The sequence below is a fragment of the Heteronotia binoei genome, chromosome 4 (genome assembly GCF_032191835.1).
Source record: "Heteronotia binoei isolate CCM8104 ecotype False Entrance Well chromosome 4, APGP_CSIRO_Hbin_v1, whole genome shotgun sequence".
In the NCBI taxonomy this organism is placed as follows: domain Eukaryota; kingdom Metazoa; phylum Chordata; class Lepidosauria; order Squamata; family Gekkonidae; genus Heteronotia; species Heteronotia binoei.
Genome location: NC_083226.1, coordinates 95948171 through 95968808, shown reverse-complemented (window position 1 = coordinate 95968808; position 20638 = coordinate 95948171). Strand labels below are relative to the sequence as shown.

General features: G+C 46.6%; 1 protein-coding gene and 1 non-coding gene across 2 annotated transcripts in view; one reads left to right on the top strand and one right to left on the bottom strand.

The window, feature by feature from the left end:
- The window catches only part of PRR16 (proline rich 16), a 314849-nt gene that overhangs the window by 277391 nt on the left and 16820 nt on the right, over window positions 1–20638 (top strand). The gene's annotated exons all lie outside the window — the stretch shown is intronic.
- TRNAS-GGA (transfer RNA serine (anticodon GGA)) lies at window positions 8583–8649 on the bottom strand. The gene has a single exon. It is a non-coding gene; the product is annotated as a tRNA-Ser (tRNA).

Genomic DNA, 20638 nt, shown 5'->3' with positions numbered 1-20638 from the left:
CACTTTTCCTGGGAATTTCCAATGTCATGGCTGAACCCAGGTGCCTTTATGAGGCTCCCAAGTTTCAGGTCCCCTTGGTACTTAGACTGAAAAGGGGGGTATCTGTTAAAACAACTAAGTCCAAAATAAGATGGAGACCCACTAACCAAAGGGGTCTTGGCTGAAAGAGGGTGTGTGGTCCTTGTACTTTGTGGCTGACAATTAGGCACTATCCATGTAATTGAACCAATAATGTCCATCAAAAAATCAGTGCACAGTCCAAGTCCTATTCCAAAATTGTCCTATTCCAAAATTGTTCCAAAAGTGGATCATAAACTTGAAGAATCCACAAAGGAAAAGAAGCTGCAGCCAAATCAAGAAGCTCAAGACCGGTTTTGGTGATGACACCTTCTTCAACTTTTAGGCTCCACCTGTAGCCATTACAGTCATGAATATGTGTTGACTATGCAAGCTCCAGTCTATATTCATTAAGTAGTGCCAACACTTTGTAGCTGGAATTGCTTCTCCAACAGCAAGCAGCCCTAAATTGTACCTAAATATATCTTAGTATTTGGTAATGTAACAGTATTACCTAGACTTTAACAATCTCCATTCTATTTAGTCTGCATTATCCAGAAATAGACAAAAGCCATATTTTGTAAAAGATAGTAAAATAAATATTCTTATAACTGAGGCTAACAATAGGGCTTAGAAATATTGCAATTACTTTGAGGAACACTGATTCCTGTGACATGCACAAAAAACTTTCCCCTTTTTGTCACCTAACAGACACCTTTCACTGTCTTTTGATAACTATTAGAAAGCATTTTGAAAAAAATAAATGGCAAACGAACAATGGCCTATATCCATCCACATATTTCAAAGATCTGATGCTTCAGTGTTCTCAAGAAGGGACAGAACTGCATTTTTGAATACAATAAATAGAAAATGAAGAGAAATATAGATATATATTTTCAGAGGTGACTTTTCATCTGTAAATTTATTTTTAAAGGGTGCAAATGAAGCTTTCCCAGGTCACTGATTATCCATTCTGTCTAACTCTAGGCTGAATAAATAGCAAGTTTTACCTAATCAACTGAGATATAAACTTCAAGGAGAAGGATTTCAAGTATTTTGAAGTCACTTTAAAATGAAGTCTAACAAGTAGATGTTGAAGGGGAAAAATCACCCCTTCAGCATCTACTTGTATTTATGTATTTCTGGAAAACTTTTCATCTTGCTCATTGCTTAAAAGCTGTCTATATAACAGTCTAAAAGGGAAAGAGAAAAAGTGTTGATTGAAATCCAGGATAGGAGATAAATATTAGGCTTTGAATTAAACAACATTTTTGGGTCTTTGTTTCTCATTTGTCTTCATTGGCAGATTCCCATGAATAGATAAATATAGAGGGAAGATGTACAATGTGTTTCTTCATTGTCTATTCAATTACAATATGAACAATTTCTATAAGGCAAAATCTCAAATTCAGTACATAAAAGGCGCTTGTAAATTAAATACCCGTCAAAAATATATTATGTGACCTAGTGGCTTTGTACTGAAAAACCTGTCCCTGACTCTAAATCCTGATCATCTTCAAAGTTCATTGCCTTCAGTAAGTCACCAATACTCAGCCTAATGGACTAATGTACTATTATAGGAACACTATCTATTGCAGGGGTGTCAAACATGCGGCCCGGGGGCTGAATCAGGCCACTGAGCAACTGGCTGTCATCTGCTTCCATCTCCCTCTCTCTTGCTTCCTTCTGCATCACAGTTTGCTTTGCAAAGTTTGCTCAATCGCATAGGAGCTACAGAGCAAAATCTCTATTTTCTCCATTGGATGCTTTTCCTCCCTTGGGGAGGAACAGGAGGAGCGATAGTTTGCTTTGCCAGGCTCTCAATCACACAGCAGCACTACTGAGTCAAGCATCTCTTCCATCTATTGGCTGAGGCTCCTCTCCCTCCTCATCCCCTGGGGAAGGAAGGAAAGAGCCAGAGCTTCCTTTGCCCAGTTCCCTGGATCCATGGGAGAGCTACAAAGAAAACACCTTTAAGACCAATGAGTGTTAATGTTTTAAGCATGTTTTAAGTTTTTTTTTTTTAAAAAAATCATTAATTGTGTTTGTGTCCTTTTTAAAGTTTATATCTTTTCTACGTAATCTTAAATAGGTACACACATGGCCCAGTCTGACATGGCCCAGCCCAGCCCAATATGTCTTGGCCCAACAAGGTCTCATTCAGCCCTCATAACAAATGAGTTTGACACCCCTGATCTATTGCCTGTTCCTTATCTGGTAGGGTTGCCAGATAGTGACTGGCAACCAGCAGGAGTCTGAGGGGGTAGACACATAGGGGATTCCATTGGGTAATGGTGTGACATCCCTTCTGGGAAAACCCAGAAGTGACATCACACTTCTCTGAGAATTGCTGGAAACTCACACTATCATCTTACAGCAACTTTTTCCCATTATTTTTCTCCTGCTGCTTGCAGGAGCTGTGGCAGGAAATGGGGTATGGGTATAGAGGATCCCTGATTCTGTTGGGAAAATGGCAAACCTGTTACAAGACCTCTGCTGTAAAATTCCTTATAAGGGCTGTCCAGTTAAGGTGTAAAAATACTGCTGCAAGCATTTTTAAGAAGGAAAAAAAATGACATTATTTCTGCATTTTGAATAGTTTGATGGCTGGCAAAGCTTGGTCCAGTGCCAGATTTATGTATAGGCTAAGTAGGCTAAAGCCTAGGGCTTCTAAATCTAGGAGGACTCCATGGACCTGCCCCCCCAGTGGGCAGTCTCCCCTCTCCCAAAATTGCAAACCCAAGACTACATGTGACAGCAGGACAACTTGGGTCCAGCAACTATGAGACTCAGGACCAGCCAGTGGGGCCCAATTTGAAACTCTGGGGCCCAACTGAAAATAATTTTGTGGAGCCCCAGTTCACAGCCAAAGTCTGCAGAATCTTAGAGATATAAATAAAATTCATCTAGATAGTCCTGGTGCGGTGCCCAATTTGGCCAAATTGCTCCAATTGCCTTAAGACCAGCCCTGATGAGACTGTGCAGGGGCTGGACTGACACGCAGTGCCCCTTCTAGGTCCCTGGTGCCACTATTCAGAGTACAGACTCCAGAGCCAGCAGTCCAGAGTCAACAACAACCAGCTGCACAGCCTTCCCCAGTTTAATGGTCAGGTCAGTAGTGGTACGTGCTGCACTTTAATCAGTGAGAGAGTGTGAGTGGAGGGCCAGCTGGGGCAGATAGATGAGACAAGCAAGCTCTCTGTAGTGTATCAGTAACAACATGCGCCCCGCGCAGAGGCAACTGGGCTGTCCCAGAAGCCTCCAGCACAGGGCGCGGAATCACCCGCCAATCAACAGTCGCGGCGGGTAGTTCAACAGGTCAGGATTGGCCTGACCGACCCAGTAGGCTGTACCGGGAATTGTATATAAGCGGGGCCCGGCCCGCGTGCTCTCTCTCTTGCAATGTGCTCCTAATAAACTATGTTGCCCTACTCTCGTCTCCGCTTCGAGTACGTTACACTGGCGACGAGGATGGGATCTTAGCCTCAGCGGCTACCACGGAGATCTAGGGCAACCACGAGTCCTGACCGCCGCCGCCATGGCCACACAGAACGGAACCACCGGCTACATCGAGACATTCGACCCCGCCAATCCCGAGGGCTGGGAGTCCTACGCGGAGCGGGTCGAGTTCTACCTCAGGGCCAACAAGGTCACCGACGCCGGCACGAAGAGGGACGTTCTCCTGAGCGTCTGCGGGCCAGCCACGTTCGAGATCGCCAAGGGTCTCTCAGCTCCCGTCCGCCTCACGGAGAAGTCCTACGAGGAGATCATCAGACTCCTCACCGGCCATTTCTCGCCACAGCCTTCGCGGGTGGCCCGTCGGTTCCTGTTCCACAGAAGGGACCAGGCAGTGGGGGAATCGGCCGCCGACTACCTGGCGGCCCTCCGCAAGATCGCCGGGAACTGCAACTTCCCCCAGCTGGAAGACACCCTGGCTGACCGATTTACGTGGGGCCTCCGCGACGAGAGGCTCCAGCAGAAGCTCTTCGCCAAAGAAGAGCTCACCCTCCAGAGCGCCTTCAGCGAGGCGGTGGCGTTCGAGAGGACCTCCAGGACCTTCCCCAAGGCCCGGACAGAAGCCGCCCACCACGAGGAGCTGGACCACGACTGCCCAGAGGAGGAAGAAGCCCACCAGCTGCGCCGCCCAGCCGGGCCACCCAGCAGAGCCGCCCAACGCCCCCGAGCGGCCGAACGACCCCCAGCGACGGAGAGGGTTCCGGCCACCAAGTGCGCCAGCTGCGGCGACCTCCACGACAGGCGGGACTGCCGGTACCGGACCTGGGACTGCCAGAGCTGCGGAAAAACAGGCCACATTGCGAGGGCTTGCCGAGCCAAGCCCAACCGCCGGAGGCCGACCACGCATCACGAGTCGGCAGAGTTCCACTCCACGGACTCCACGTCCCTGCAGGTACTGAACTTGCCCCTCTCCACCCCCGATAAAATCAAAATGGCGGTCCTCATCGAAGGGAACCCCTGCCAAATGGAAGTGGACTCTGGTTCCTCCATCTCCATTATAGCGGAGGAAACCCTGAGGAAGCTGTGTCCCCCCCAGCGGCTGCAACTAAGGCCGGCGAACTTCATACTCCGGGACTTTCAGAAGAATCCGGTGCAAATCGCGGGGTGGGCGCGGGTGCAAGTCGAGCGGGGGTCCTTCTACAGCCCGCTGGACATCCTGGTGGTAAAGCGCCAGCTTACCACCCTGCTAGGACTGGTGTGGTTCAAACCCTTGGGGATCCGGTTGGAAGGGGTGGGGCAAACCCTAACACCCAGGGGGTTCGGGGAGATATGCCAAGAGTTCCCGGACGTGTTCGATGGTTCTCTAGGGAGCTACAAAGGGCTGGCCATCTCCCTACCGCTAGACCCCACGGTCAGGCCGATTCGGCTCAAGGCGAGGAGGGTCCCGTTCGCTTTAAAGCCAAAAATAGAGGCCGAACTAGACCGCCTCACAGCCCAGGGAGTCCTGGAGCCCGTGGACTACGCCACCTGGGAGACCCCCATCGTAACCCCTATCAAGCCAAACGGGGAGGTGCGGATCTGTGCAGACTATAAATGCACGATAAACAAGGCACTGCAGGATAACCCCTACCCAGTGCCGGTGGTGAGCCACGTCCTGGCTGCCCTAGCGGGGTCCAAGATCTTCGGGAAGCTGGACCTGGCACAGGCCTACCAACAGCTCCCGGTAGATGCTAAGACGGCGGAAGCCCAAACTATAGTGACACACAGGGGGGCCTTCCGGGTGAAGAGGCTTCAATTTGGGGTTAGCGTCGCTCCTGGGATCTTCCAGAGTATAATGGACGCTCTCCTGAAAGGGATCCCCGGAGTCCAGCCGTTTTTTGATGACATGCTAGTCGCCGCCCCGGACCCCGAAGAATTCGGCAACCGCCTAAGAGAGGTACTCCACCGGTTCCAGGCAGCGGGGCTCAAAGTCAAGAGGGAGAAATGCCTGCTGGGGGTCCCATGGGTGGAGTTCCTGGGGTTCGCCGTAGACGCAGCGGGAATCCACCCAACGGAAGAAAAGCGCCAGCCCCCACCTGCAAAGCGGAGCTACAAAGCTTCTTGGGGGTGCTTAACTTTTACCATTCATTTCTCCCCCACAAGGCGGCCCTAGCAGAGCCCCTGCACCGCCTGCTGGACAAAAAAGCCCCTTGGGTTTGGGGCAAACGCCAAGCAGCCGCGTTTCAGGCAGTCAAGGATGTTTTGGTGTCTAATGCGGTGCTCCACCATTTTGACGAGGGCCTCCCCGTCATCCTGGCTTGCGATGCGTCGCCATACGGGGCTGGAGCAGTCCTGGGGCACCAACTCCCCGACGGGAGGGAGGTACCGGTCGCATACTACTCCCGCACACTGACACCAGCCGAGCGCAACTACGCGCAAATAGACAAGGAGGCTCTGGCAATCGTGGCGGGGGTCCGCAAGTTCCATGAATACCTGTATGGGCGGAGGTTCACCATAGCTACGGACCACAAGCCCCTCTTAGGTCTGCTGGCCCCCGACCGTCAAACCCCCCAAATACTGTCGCAGCGCGTGTTGAGGTGGAACCAATTCCTCAACTCCTACACTTACACACTGGTACACAGGACCGGCAAGGCTATGGGTCACGCGGACGCACTCAGCCGCTTGCCGCTTCCGGAAACGGGTCCAGACCCCGCCCCCGCACACCAGGTCATGCTAATGGAGAGCCTCCCGGAGCCGCCCCTACACGCAGCGGAGGTCGCCAAGGCCACCCAGAAACACAAGACACTAGCACGGGTGCTCGACTGGGTGGTGAGGGGCTGGCCGGAGGGGAACATGGGGGAAGAATTCAAGCCATATAAGACCAGGAGGGAGGAACTAGCAGCCCACAAGGGGTGCCTGTTATGGGGAAGTAGGGTGGTGATTCCGCCCCCACTGCAAAAGCGTGTCCTAGAATCCTTACATGAGACCCATCCCGGCATAGTCCGAATGAAGGCCTTGGCCAGAAGCTACGTCTGGTGGCCGGGGATGGATGGGGAGATAGAGAGCTGGGTCCGACGGTGCCAAACGTGTCAAGAGTCGCGGCCCGAGCCTCCCAGCGCCCCCGCCACTAGGTGGGAGTCAACCCGGAAACCATGGTCGAGACTCCACCTCGATTTCGCGGGGCCATTCCAGGGGCAGATCTTCATGATAATAGTGGACGCCTACACCAAGTGGTTGGAGGTCATCCCCGTAGGGTCCACCTCATCCGCCGCCGCAATCCGAGCGCTGCGCAGGGTCTTATGCACACACGGTATCCTGGACACCATAGTCTCAGACAACGGGACCGCGTTCACGTCTGCAGACTTCCAGGCGTACCTCCACAGATACCTGATTAGGCACATAAGATCTGCCCCCTTCTACCCAGCCACCAACGGCCAGGCGGAGCGGATGGTCCGCACCACGAAAGAAGCCCTGGGCCGAATTGTGCAGGGTGACTGGGACTACCGATTAGCGGCATTCCTTTTCGACAATAGGGTCACCCCCAACCCGGTCACAGGGGTGAGCCCGGCAGAGCTCCTAATGGGACGCAAGCTGACAACCCGACTGGACAGACTACACCCCGACCGGGCGTCAGACACCCGCGAGAGCCCCGAGGTTCGGGACGCAGTCAGGGGGTTCTTTGCGGGTGACCCAGTTTACGCCCGGAACTATGCAAGGGGGCCTGATTGGGTGGCGGGCCGAGTGCTACGAGTGACGGGGTCCCGCCACTATGATATATCAACCGAGGGGGGCCAGGTATTACGGCGGCACATAGACCAGTTGCGCCGCCGCACGCTACCGGAGGAGCCGGCGGACACAGAAGACGCGTGGTCTGGGGAGGGGCCAACCGAGAGCCGACCCGAGGACGAGGCCCCAACGCCCATCACGCCGACGCAGGGAACACCAGAACGGTCCGAGCCCAAAAGACCCGCTGAGCCAGCCCCGCCGCCTCCGGCCACACCACGGGCCGCCGAAGCACCCACCACGGAAGCAGCGCCTCCCCCACCGGACCTCCCTAGACAGTCCACCCGGGAGCGCCGACCTCCCGCGTATCTCAAGGACTATGTTCCTTAACTAGGGGGGAGGGGTGTAGTGTATCAGTAACAACATGCGCCCCGCGCAGAGGCAACTGGGCTGTCCCAGAAGCCTCCAGCACAGGGCGCGGAATCACCCGCCAATCAACAGTCGCGGCGGGTAGTTCAACAGGTCAGGATTGGCCTGACCGACCCAGTAGGCTGTACCGGGAATTGTATATAAGCGGGGCCCGGCCCGCGTGCTCTCTCTCTTGCAACGTGCTCCTAATAAACTATGTTGCCCTACTCTCGTCTCCGCTTCGAGTACGTTACACTCTCCCAAGTCCTTTCCATTCCTTCCCTCCTCTTGGCTTGAACAGAGCAAGCACATGTGACTGGCACTGGCCTCACCCCTCCCAGGCAGGGAAGTCTGTCTTTCACACTTCACAGAGCCCTGTTGGTGCCTGCAGTATGCACTTGCAACCCCTTTCTCAGAACTTCTTGGATATGAAAAGAAATATTGATGGTGTCAATTGTCATGCCAATAAATCCAAACAATACTGCTTCATACATTAATAGTAGATTAATTGTTCTAAAGCCATTGCAGAATCTAATCAAAGTTTTACATATTTATTGTATATACCATTTTTTGGCAGTTGGCTCTTTTAAATGGCTGGTATTGATTGTTGGATGGGAGCCTGGTGTTTGCTGCTGCAGGAATAATTAGATGAGAAATTATAGTTAATTATTAACCTATGTTTTTGCATCATTTTCAAGCCTCCTAATTGCATGTGTTTTGGAGAAAATTATTTTGAATCCTTTTGGCAATTTTGGGAGTTTATAAACTTTTGAAAATGTTTAGATTGGAAAATGACGTTGTGCTATAGGGTTGGCTTGTTGGATATGAACATATGAAGCTGCCTTATACTGAATCAGACCTTTGGTCCATCAAAGTCAGTATTGTCTTCTCAGACTGGCAGCGGCTCTCCAGGGTCTCAAGCTAAGGTTTTTCACACCTATTTGCCTGGACCCTTTTTTTGGAGATGCCAGGGATTGAACCTGGGACCTTCTGCTTTCCAAGCAGATGCTCTACCACTGAGCCACCGTCCTTCCCCAATGTGACAGAATAGGCTCCATCTTGTGTTTGCTTTTTAGTTTAGTTAAAATGGCCACCCACCCTAGGAAGTAGGGCAAAACTCCAGGGTAGGCCTACAAATCCCAGATGCCTCTATGGCCAAAAAGTGCGGGAAAGCCAGGGAGTGGAGTCAGAAGATATAAATATTCTAGCCAGCCTGGGAGAGGGGAGTCATCCTGCAACCCTCAGAGAGGCCAGGAGGCTCTTGCTGCAGATTGCCCATAGGCAGAGAGAGGCCTTGGGGATCAGGGAAGGCAGCAGTGGGAAGGGATCCTTGGAGGGATCCAGAACTACCTGTAGAAGGCTGGAGGCCAGGCTGCAGATTGGTAACTAAACCTCATTCTGAGGAAAAATAAGTATAAGGATCAGTTCAGGGGCAGAGGAACTGCGTTTTGTCTTATTTTATTTGTGCCTGGTGGTGTTTTCGTTTCTGTGTTTGATTTAAAGTGCCGTTTTGTGTTTAAAATCTTGTTACTTGTAAATAGTCAATAAAAATCTTTGTTCTTCGTTTAAAACCCCAGTATAGTGCTCTGACCACGGAGTCTCCCCCACTCTGCCCACTACCAGTGCCTTAAAAAGGGGCCTGGGAGGAAAAAAGCCAAAAATGTGCAGGTGCCAACCCTCCAGGAGAAATCCAAAGTTAGGAGTTTTCATCTCCAAACCCCAGGAGCCAGCCAGAGGGGTCTCACTGTCTCTTAAGAAAGGCATAGGGAAGTTAGTGAATGGTGGCAGCTACTGAAGAGTGATAGAAGCCCACCAAGGAGGTGGGAAGGTGAAACAGGGCTCATGAGCCACAAACTGGCTACTGAGTCCCCCCCCCCCCGGGCTGAGGGTAGGCACCCGTTTCACCACAGTGGAAAACTGAATTCTGTAACCCTTCAGCAGCAACCAACTATACCTTGTGCCAATAGCCATTGATGGTTCTCTTATCCATGTGTTTATCCAGTTGAAAATTAATTTTACTTTTTATTTTTATATTCTAATCTGAGCATGAGTAAAAGATTTGAAAGTGGTGCTAGCAAGCGCCAGAGACTTGAAAATGCTATGGTCATGAAGTTAAGATCAATCACTGCTTTTGTGCATCAACCACTCATTGAAGCAACAAGAGCCAGCAGTGAAGCTATTTAGCCTGAGCCAACTACTACCATGCAACCAGACAAAAACATCCCTGAAACAGTGAAGCAGGATGTGGAACAGCAAGCTGATTATGAGGAAGTAGCCATGATGCTGACTCAAACTGAAAATATAGAACTAATTCAAGAGTCACTTACTGGACAGAGAAAGGCTAAAGAGCCACAAGAAAATAATGTAAATAGTCAGATTTTGCAGTTCACACCTGCTAAGATAGGCCAAGTCCAAAGTGTTCCAGATGCAGATAAAGATAATGCCAAACATAGATATACTGTAACAGATGTTGGTTTGTGGTCAGAATGATCACATGAGAAAGTATGCTATTGCATAGAGAGGGGTCCCTCTCAAGTTCTGCATCATTGTGGACCATTTTTCAAATTCTAAGCGAATGTACAAAAAGCAGCCCAGGTTTTGCACAAAATCTCTTTTTTATTCAACAAAAGCAAATGGGGAAACATATAGCCGAGAGTGGCTTGTATATTCTCCCTCAAAAGGACAGATTTATTGCTTTGTTTGTAAACTCCTTCCAAACCTTGCATCTTCTTCCACAGCTTTAGCTACATAAGGGTTTGATGACTGGCAAACCCCCCATCCTATCCAAACTCATAAAAACTCAGAGAAGCATAGGAATGCCATGTTGGCCTACCTAACAAGAAAGTGAGGGCAAACATTAACTTCCAAGCCAGAGGAACAAATAAAAGCAGAACTGCAGTACTGGTGGCATAATATTACATTATTGCTGTAATATGCACTCTTGTAGAATGAGGCTTACCATTCAGAGGAGACAAACACTTTGGATCTCCAAATAATGGCAATTATCTTGGTCTTTTAGAACTAGTGGCAAAATTTGATCCATTTTTACTTGTTCATATCAATCAGTTTGGACATTGTGGATCAGGCAATCCCTCTTATTTGTCAAAAACTATATGTGAGGAAATGTTTCAACTCATGGCAAAAAAAAGTTAAGGATGCATTTCTGGCTGATGTGAGAAAGGTTGGGTATTTCAGCTTTTCAGTAGATTCCACTCCTGACATTTCACATACTGATCAGATATGTATCACCTAAAGATGGTTTGCCAACTGAGAGATTTTTAACTTTCCTTGAGCTAAAAGACCACTCAGGTGAAAGCATGGCTGATTTGGTGTTCAACTATTTCACTACTGAGCTTGAAATTGACTTTAGAAAATTCTACGGGCAGTCTTATGACAATGCTGCCAACATGGCTGGTAAGTACAATGGCATGCAGGAAAAAATCATTGGAAAAAAATAATTTGCAAGATTTATTCCATGCCCAGGTCACTCTTTAAATCTGGTGGGCCGTTCAGCTGTGGATTGCTGCCTTGATGTAGTGAACTGTTTTGACATTATCAATGAAATGTATACCTTCTTTTCAACCTCCACAAAGAGATGGGCAGTTCTAAAATCATTTTTGCCACCTCAGTCTAAAGTGCCTAAATATTTGTCAGACATTAGGTGGGATGCACGCGCAAAAGTCACAGAAGCTGTTTCGGAAAGTTACAGTGCTATTACTGATGTCCTCAATCATTTGTACTCTGACGTTAATGGGAAGGGGAAGACCAGGCTTCAAGCTAACAATCTTTTGCAGAAAATGGAAGAACTGGAATTTGTGTTTATGCTGTATTTTTGGACCCATGTGCTAGGTCATTTTCACAAAGTCAGCAAAGCCCTTCAGAAATCAGACCTGTTACTGAGTTCTTGTACAAGTTTGTAGAGTTCACTTCTGGATTTTTAAAGGAAAATATTAGATGCACATGAAGCCAATTTAAAAAAGAAGTACTGTGTACAGTGACGTTGCACAATTGTTTTTCATTCTTGCTAATCTGACAGCATCTAAGCAAGAAATTTTGATGAGCTTGAGAAACAAGCAAAAGCCACCTTGCCAAATGTTAACTACAAAACAAGGAGAAAAGAGTAAGGAAACAGCAAAGAAATGACAGAAGTGTACCTGAGGCCTTAGATGTACGTTCATCAAGAGATAAATTTAGGATAAAATCCTTTATTCCTATATTAGATGCACATGAAGCCAATTTAAAAAGAAGTACTGTGTACAGTGACGTTGCACAATTGTTTTCCATTCTTGCTAATCTGACAGCATCTAAGCAAGAAATTCTGCAAGGTGCTAAACTGTTGATGAAAGCATACCCAAAAGATATTGACCTGAAACTTATTGATGAACTTTTGCACTTTCACATGTAGTGAGACAAAGCCATAGGCTTACAGAAGAACACTCTCTGTCTCATACAGACTTTTATCAAATAATATGCAAGGAAAAAATTCAGATGGCCTTTCCTAATGTGGAAGCAATCTTGCAGCTATTTCTTAGCTTTATGGTCACTAACTGCTCAAGAGGGAGGAGTTTTTCCAAGACTCAAAAGAATTAAGAATGAATTAAGGGCCACGATGTCTCATGAGAGGTTGTTTGCACTGAGCATTCTGTAAATTGAAAGTGACAAACTTAGACAAACAAATTTTGATGACGTTTTGGATGATTTTGCTATGAAGAAGGCTAGGGAAAAAAAAAATTAGTCTTACTATATTTTATGGTTGTAGTTTACTTCTTAATATGTATTTTAAAACTGACTGTTTAATGACAACATAAAGTAGATTCTAAAAGTGCCACACTGTCAGATAATCATGATCATATTATTTACACTTCCCAGGCAATATAATTTGTAAACTCAAAGTGTTTTTTTAAGAATAACATTATAACTTCATTTTCCTAAAAAATAATGCTTATTCCACAAAAGGTTTACAAAGTTCAGTTATTACAAAAGTTTTTTAGTGTTAATTTTAACATTTATGCATTTTTTTTCAATCACTATAGTATTTAAAAATAACATCTTATGTCCTTTAGAGGAGAAATTGTGAATTGTAGAATTTTAAATACCCGTAATCATCCTTGGCTTCACTTAATTTTGTTTATAACACTCTTCCATTTTCTTCTAGTCGTGAGGGTAAGGGATTGAGAGGGGCCTCACAAGTGGAGTAGCCTAGGGCCTCTTTTCATCTAAATCCGGCCCTGGCTTGGTCTGTAGCTTTTGGTGGTTGGTGGCTATTCTGAACCATTCAAATTTGCACTTTAATATCCACTCAGGCAGGTGGAATGTAAAAAAATATAGGTCACATTTGATGTGAGAGTGGATAAAAGAAGATCTGTTATTTCTTGTGTTGAAAAGGATATTGCTGCTAGATTTCATTGCCTTTCTAATCACACTGGATCTGTGCAAATAACAGTTTATGCTCCATATCACATTTTTTGTACTTTTCCCCAGCAGTGCATTCACTGATAGGACTAAACACTTCCATAGGTTTCACTGTTATGAGAGTTACAGGGCATTGCTTTCTTATCCCAATATTGTTTATAATTCATGCTACTGAAATGCATGCTGCTTTGAGGAAAAGATATTAGGGGAGCACTTCAGTCTGTGATGCACACACCCACACATATCTGTAAGATGTTCAGCATAAGGGAAAACATCTTTAAGCTGGTATGTTTCAAAGATAGCCAATGGCCATTAAGAAAGAAATGGTATTTTCTGTAAATGGAGGAAATGTTAGTATCATTAAGCAAGTCATAGCAATGTAATGTCTTTGACGTATTGTGGGAAACTTCAAATAGGATTTTATATAGTATAACTAAAGATCAGTCTAAGGAGTGATACCCATTTATTTATTATTAATATTGCTTAAATCTGTAAACAGAACAAATAAACAATTTTCTCCTTATTTAAAATATTTTTATTTCTATTTATATAACATTTAATTCATCATATAGAGATCAGATGTTGGAAGCTAAGCAGGGTTGACCTGGTCAGTATTTGAAGGAGGCCAGCAAGGAATACTAAGGTATGAGGCAGAGGAAGGCAATGGCAAATCGTCTCCAAATGTTTCTTCCCTTGAAAACCCTATGGGGTTGCCATAAGTTGGCTTCAACTTCACCCCACACCCACCCATACATAAAGATTTCTCCTTCATCTGAATAGCCCAGGGTAGCCTAATCTCATCAGATCTCAGAAGCTAAGTAGAGTTGGCCCTGGTCATTATTTAAATAAGAAACACAAAGGAATATGAGGGTCATTATGCAGAGGCAGGCAATGGTAAACCACCTCAATATCTGTGGCCTAGAAAACCCTGTGGGGTCACCATAAGTTGGCTGCAACGATGGCCAAAAAACAATAGCGATTGAAATGTTTAGATTATCTAACCAATGTGTAGGAGCTTTTATATAATAAGGTTATTATAGGTAGAGATATGCCATCGTTATGTCCTAATAAATATTTTTGAAAGAAACTATATAATGAACAGTAAAAAATAATTCTATTGTAAAATTAAATTGAATAGATACAGGTGTGAATCCTAGGTTGTCATTCTGCCAATGAAACTGTAGTTAAAACAGTATTTCTGTTGGCAGTGATTTCAGCCCTTGCTGTTCCCGAGCATCCTTGGCTCCATCAGCATTGTTTTTTGGGGGGAGGCAGTAGGTTCACAAAGTCATGTAGAGGCAAGGAATTCCTTCTCTGTGGGCTTCACTCCTCTGGAAGTACATAGGATTCAACCCATAAACATATGACTTTTTTTTTTTTTTACCACTGTGTGACAGAGTGTTGGACTGGATGAGCCATTGGCCTGATCCAGCATGGCTTCTCTTATGTTCATATGTTCTTAATGGTTAGAGGTTAGATTCTGTAGCAAGGAATTTTTTTCATTGGGAAGCATTTAAAGTCCTTAGGGAGCAGTGGCTAATTAAAGTTAATTAAGGTATATTTAACTTAATTAGTGATGGGCCATGGCACAGAGAAGACCTGCCAGGACCTGACTCCTCCCATAAACACTCTTACCCCTGCTTATCTTTCTCTTGGCTTCCCTAGATGGCTTCCTCCCTGCTTTGACCCACCCAGAGCCACTTACTGACTTCCTCTGCCTGGCTGTGCTCAGACCAGGCATGCACCTAAAGCTGCCCTCATCATCCTCTGAGTTGCCACCTTCCCACCATCACTGCCATGTCCCCCACAAAGTTTGCAAGAGGCACCGGGCCAGCTGCAGCTGGCTATGTGCCACTGCCCAGCACCAGCATGGGGGTGCTCCCATTGATCCTTTCCTGCCACCAGTGGCTGAAGAGCTCCACCAGCCTGTGGGAGAGAGCCAGCTGAGTCACTCTAGCAGACTGTCCCAGTGGCTGCAGCTCAGTCAGCCATCCTGCTCAGTGCAGCTGTTCCTGGTGGTGTGGTGGCCCGGGTGAGGTGGTTGGGCCATGGAAGGCCATGCAGCAGCCCTTGCAACACCTGGGGAGGATGGGTTTGATGCTCAGATGCACAAAGGCTGGTGAATGGTGACCAGCAGTCTATAGCCACCTCAACCAATTCCTGTAGAAATTGGGGTGGGGGACCCCAATTTGAAAATGGGTGACTCCAAATCAATAGGGGGTTCTGTTTGCACTGCCCCAGCACTGGTTACAACCCTGCTTTAGAATAATAACTGGATTTGATCCAATTTATCTCTTCCACTAAGTTAGGAGTCTTTCTGACCTTAGTTCCAAGTTCTCTTCACAGTACTAATTAATCATTAGATTCAACTCTCTGAATTTGAACTGGAGGCAGTTTGGGGATGTATGAGAACTACCAAGCTGAAACTTAATCTTGACAAAACAGAGTGGTAGGGGTAAGGGTAAGGGGGAAGATCTGATGAAGAAAATTCATTATCCTCTGTTCTGATGGTTTTGCTCTCCCTCTAAAGAAGCAGGTTCATAGCTTGGAGGTGCTCCTGGACCCAAGCCTCATTTTGGATAAACAGGTGATAGCACTAGCCAGGGGCTCCCTTCAACAGTTTTGGCTTGCAAACTATCTGTGGCTTTTTCTGAGCAGAAAAGATTTTGCCACTGTAGTGCATGCCCTGGTAAAATTTATATTAGATTGCTGCAGTGTGCTGTACATAGAGCTGCTCTTGAAGAAGCTTCAGCTAGTACAGAATGCTGTGACCAGAATGGTGACTGGAGCAGAGCCAGCGCGATCCAGTAGGCCAGGTAGATTGCTGCTTAGGGCACCACCTGGCCACGGGGGTGGGTGGAAGGCACCCCGCTGCCCTCAGTGCTCCTTCCCCACTGCTGCACTTGCCCTCACCGCTGCCTGCCTCTCTGCCACTGTTCAACCTGGTGACCTGCAGCCGGGTGACGGCAGGGAAGGGGCTGAGTGGAGGCAGTGGGTTGGTGTGGTGGTGGGTGCACTGCAGCAAGGGAGGGCCAGCTCTGAGCCCCTCCGAGCGCACTGCTCCTGCTCAGTCTTCCTGGGTCTGTGCTTCTACCCAGCCTCTCCAATCTTCTTTGGAGGCCCTGCTTTGGGTGTCCCTACCATCTGAGGTTAGATGGGTAGCAACCTGAGAAAAGATGTTCTTGGTCATACCATAGAAACTTTGGAATGCTGTCCATAGTGAGATTTGTCTGTCTACCTCTATAGCTGTCTTCTGCCACTGAGTGAAGATCTTTCTGTTTTGTTTGATATTCTCTCATTTACTCGCCCACATTACTGTGTGTTTATGTTTTAAACATCTTATATATAGCTGTATATTAGATGTTATTTTGAATGTTTTAAATGTCTTTATGTCTTTTAACAAGTTTGCCCCTTGGGGACCCTGAGCTGGGTCTCAAGACAGTATAGAAAGGCTTTAAAGAAATAAATACATCTATTAGGCGAAAGAATACAAATATCAAAAGAATGAAATAAACTGTTAAGTTTCTTCAGCACAGATTGCTACAAGGTATATAGTCATTTATTTTCCTATAAATTTGTAATTTGAGGAGCTGAACAATAGCCTAGCATGACATGACACTTGTTAGTAATCATCCCTTGCCTATCTTAGCTTATTGTACCTTACCAAAGGAGAATGTCTGATTGGATACAGGGAGCAATGAATATTTTCTTAAGGAATCGGCAGAAGTGAATTAACCATTAAAGCCATGTCCCAGTGGAGCAGCTCAAAGTGGATGGAATGCAGTGTTCCCTCTAAAGTGAGTTAGTGTGAGCTAGTTTCTTAACCTCCAGCTCACACATTTTTGTCTTAGTTCAGGAAGGATGACCACAGAGCAAACTAATTTATGCAGTAGCCAGTTTGCTCACTCACAGCTTTAATACTAATAGCTCAGCTTAGAGGGAGCATTGGATGGAAGCTGCTACCACTGTGATCACCCAATCTTGGGTAAAAGCAAAGATGCTCTGTGGTTGCTATGGTTATCTTTCTCTCTTTGACACCAGGAGAGAACCATGATTGGCTGGAATTGGAAGCAGCATATTAAGGAGGAAGTGGTGACAATGGCTCCTTCCTGAGGTATTGACAGGTTCAGCTGCTTTCTCCTTCTCCCTTGTTCAGCATGAGGGCATAAATTCTTTTGCATTCCTAACAGCAAGCAACCTTTTTCTGAAGTTGTTTCCTGCTCCCATATTCTTATACCTCTCATCAGTACAATGGTACACCATCACACTCCATTCCTATCTGCATTTTGAGCATATGGTGGTAAAATGACTAAAAATTATTCTGGAATCCACACGTCCAACCAGGTTTTGAGTCAGAGCACATGGCAGTTAATGGTTGCTCTGGCTCCTCCCTGCCCACCAGCAGTGTTCTGCTACTTGCTTTTCCTTCCATTTAAAGTCCTGATGACTACCACAGAGCCTTCTTTGCACTCACATGCTCACCTAGTGCTTCACAACTGTTAACAGCCCAAAATCTAAAATAATGAAAAGGAAAGCAAAAGAAGTGTGATATCAGTGCATTAGGGATGTAACTGTTTGGGGGTGAGATTTTCCTTGTCAGGCAACTGGCCAGTGGTGGGCAGAAGGCCCCCAAAACCCACTTACCCCTAGGGAATGGAAACCCTATTTCCATGGCTGTTTTTGCCTCCCAGTCTGCCCATAAAAAGGGTCATTTCCTATCTCCTTAAAGAATATAGTCATCATTAGAATTCCAGGGAGATAGGCATGTTAGCCTACTGTAGCAAAATAAAATAAAAGTCCAGTGGCACCTTAAAGACTAACAAAACTAACATTTATTCCAGCATAAGTTTTCATGAGTAAATGAGATCTGACTCATGAAAGCACATACTGGAATAAATGTTCAAGTGGGTAGCTGTCTGAAGCAACAGAACAAAGGTTAAGTCCAGAGGTACCTTTAAGACGAACAAAGTTTTATTCTGGGTATAAGCTTTCATGTGCACACAGATCTGAAGAAAGTGTGCATGCACTCAAAACTTATACCCAGAACAAAACTTTGTTGGTCTTAAATATGCCAATGCACTCAAACTTTGTTTTGGAATAAGTGTTGCTAATGTTTAAGATGCCACTGGACTTCAGTTCTATTTAGTCATCATGATGCCCCTACTGAAAACGCTCTTCCTGAATCCAGAAGATCTGCTGTCTGCTAGCAGCACATATGCCATTCTTGATTGCACAAAGCCAAGCTTTCTTGAATGAAATGGATTATCAGGCCCAAAGCTAATCCCATTCTATCCCATTTTGGAACTGAATCTACCTTGATTGCCCTGACAATTGATCTTTGACAAGATGTTGATAGTTTTTTACTATTTTCTGGCATTTTTCGATAAAGAATATTTTTGCAGCTATTGTATAGATTTGAAAAACAAATTGGGATCACATTGTAAACCCCCCCCCAAAAAAAGACACAATCACATAATAGCCATAAATCACAGTGATTGGGGGGTTTTTTATGGTTTTGTGCATTTTATGGACTTTTTATCATGACTGTCTTTTAAATATAAAAATATTAGAACTGTCTTGAAACAATTTTTGTTTTGTTTTTTAAATAAACAGACTTAAAAGCTTATCTGAAAACCTTGACTTTGGCCAGTTTGCTCTATGATATCAAAAGTGGCTTCTAGTATTAGATTGCTGTTGTAACTGTTAGGATTAAGCATGCTTAATTCTACAGTGGAATGGTCTATTACTTCACCTAATTCATCTAAATGTGGGACACAGAATTTTAAATATATTTAGACTTGACCTGATAGCCTTTTGTTAGGCTTGATATGGTAACTTTTAGATCATTCTAGTACTTTCACTTAAAAACAAAGATTTCTGTATTAATATTTTCACTAACAAATATTTTGCTACTATAGTTGTAATTTGACGTATATATAGTTGACTTTTATAGGGTTGCAATTTGGCATATATATAGTTGGCATATATAATATGTATAGTTGGCATATATATAGTTGTAATTGGGGGGGAGGGGTGGGCTCCCTCTTGAGTATCCTGCCTCCCCAGGGAAAGTGTATGCGCAATACATAGCCTCTCCTTTCCCGGTGTAGTGAACGCCGCGTGGTCACTGTCCGGCTATGCCTGGCAGATGGTCACTGCAATGGCCTCTCCCACATTACTGCATCCATGGCAACACCTTCCCGCTGGTCCCCCCCCCCCCGTTTCTCACAGAGTTTGCCACGCTTCTGTCCTAGATCCATGCCAGTCTGGTTTTCGGCCAGGCCACGGGACAGAGACGGTTCTGGTCGCCTTAGTAGATGACCTCCAACGGCAACTGGATCGAGGTGGTGTGGCAGTGCTGATGTTATTAGATCTGTCGGCTGCATTTGACACAGTCGACCATCGGCTGCTGATCCACCGCCTCGCCGACATAGGGGTTAGGGGGTTGGCCTTACAATGGCTTTCCTCCTTCCTCATGGGTCGGGGACAAAGGGTGGCAATTGGGGGTGAACGATCCCAGAGGCGCACACTAGATTGTGGGGTGCCCCAGGGAGCAGTTCTCTCCCCGATGTTATTTAACATCTATATGCGCCGTCTTGCCCAGATTGTCCGGAGGTTTGGGCTGGGTTGCCATCAATATGCAGATGACACCCAGCTCTATCTGCTAATGGACGGCCGGCCCGCCTCTGCCCCGGGGAGCCTAGATCAGGCCCTACAGGCTGTTGCAACATGGCTTAGGCTGAGTGGGCTGAAGCTGAACCCAGCGAAGACAGAGGTTCTCTGTGTGGGTCGTGGCGCTCTGGGGAAGGAAATATCTCTCCCGACCTTTGACGGTGCGCCGCTGAAGGCAGCGCAGCGGGTAAAGAGCTTGGGTGTTTTACTGGAGCCTTCATTATCAATGGAGGCCCAGATAACAGCCACTGCCAAGTCAGCATTTTTTCATCTGAAGCGGGCGAGGCAGTTGGCCCCTTTCCTAGAGCGCCGGGACCTAGCAACGGTGATCCATGCGATGGTCACCTCAAGATTGGACTACTGTAACGCCCTCTACATGGGGCTGCCTCTCTGCCGGACCCGGAGATTGCAGCTAGTGCAGAACGCGGCGGCCAGGCTGCTGCTTGGCCTCCCAAGATGGGAGCATATACGGCCGGGGCTACGCAAACTACACTGGCTGCCGATTGTATACCGGGTCCAGTACAAAGTGCTGGTGATTATCTTTAAAGCCCAATATGGCCAAGGACCGACCTACCTGAGGGACCGTCTCTCCCCGTATGAGCCCCAGAGAGCACTGAGGTCAGTAGGTAAAAACAGATTGACCACCCCTGGGCCAAAAGAAGTTAAACTTCGGACTACCTATGCACGGGCCTTCTCTACCGCGGCCCCTTCCTTGTGGAATCAACTCCCAGAGGAGGTGCGGGCCCTGCGGAACCTTGATCAGTTCCGCAGGGCCTGCAAGACCACCCTTTTCAAACAGGCATTCATGAACGGCTGACCAAGTCCACAAAGAAACATCAAAATGGTCCAGTCTGAAGATCCGCCATCATTACACAAACTGACAGGCATAGTGTCGATTAATAACGGTACTGTCAGATCTAACTTAATGTTT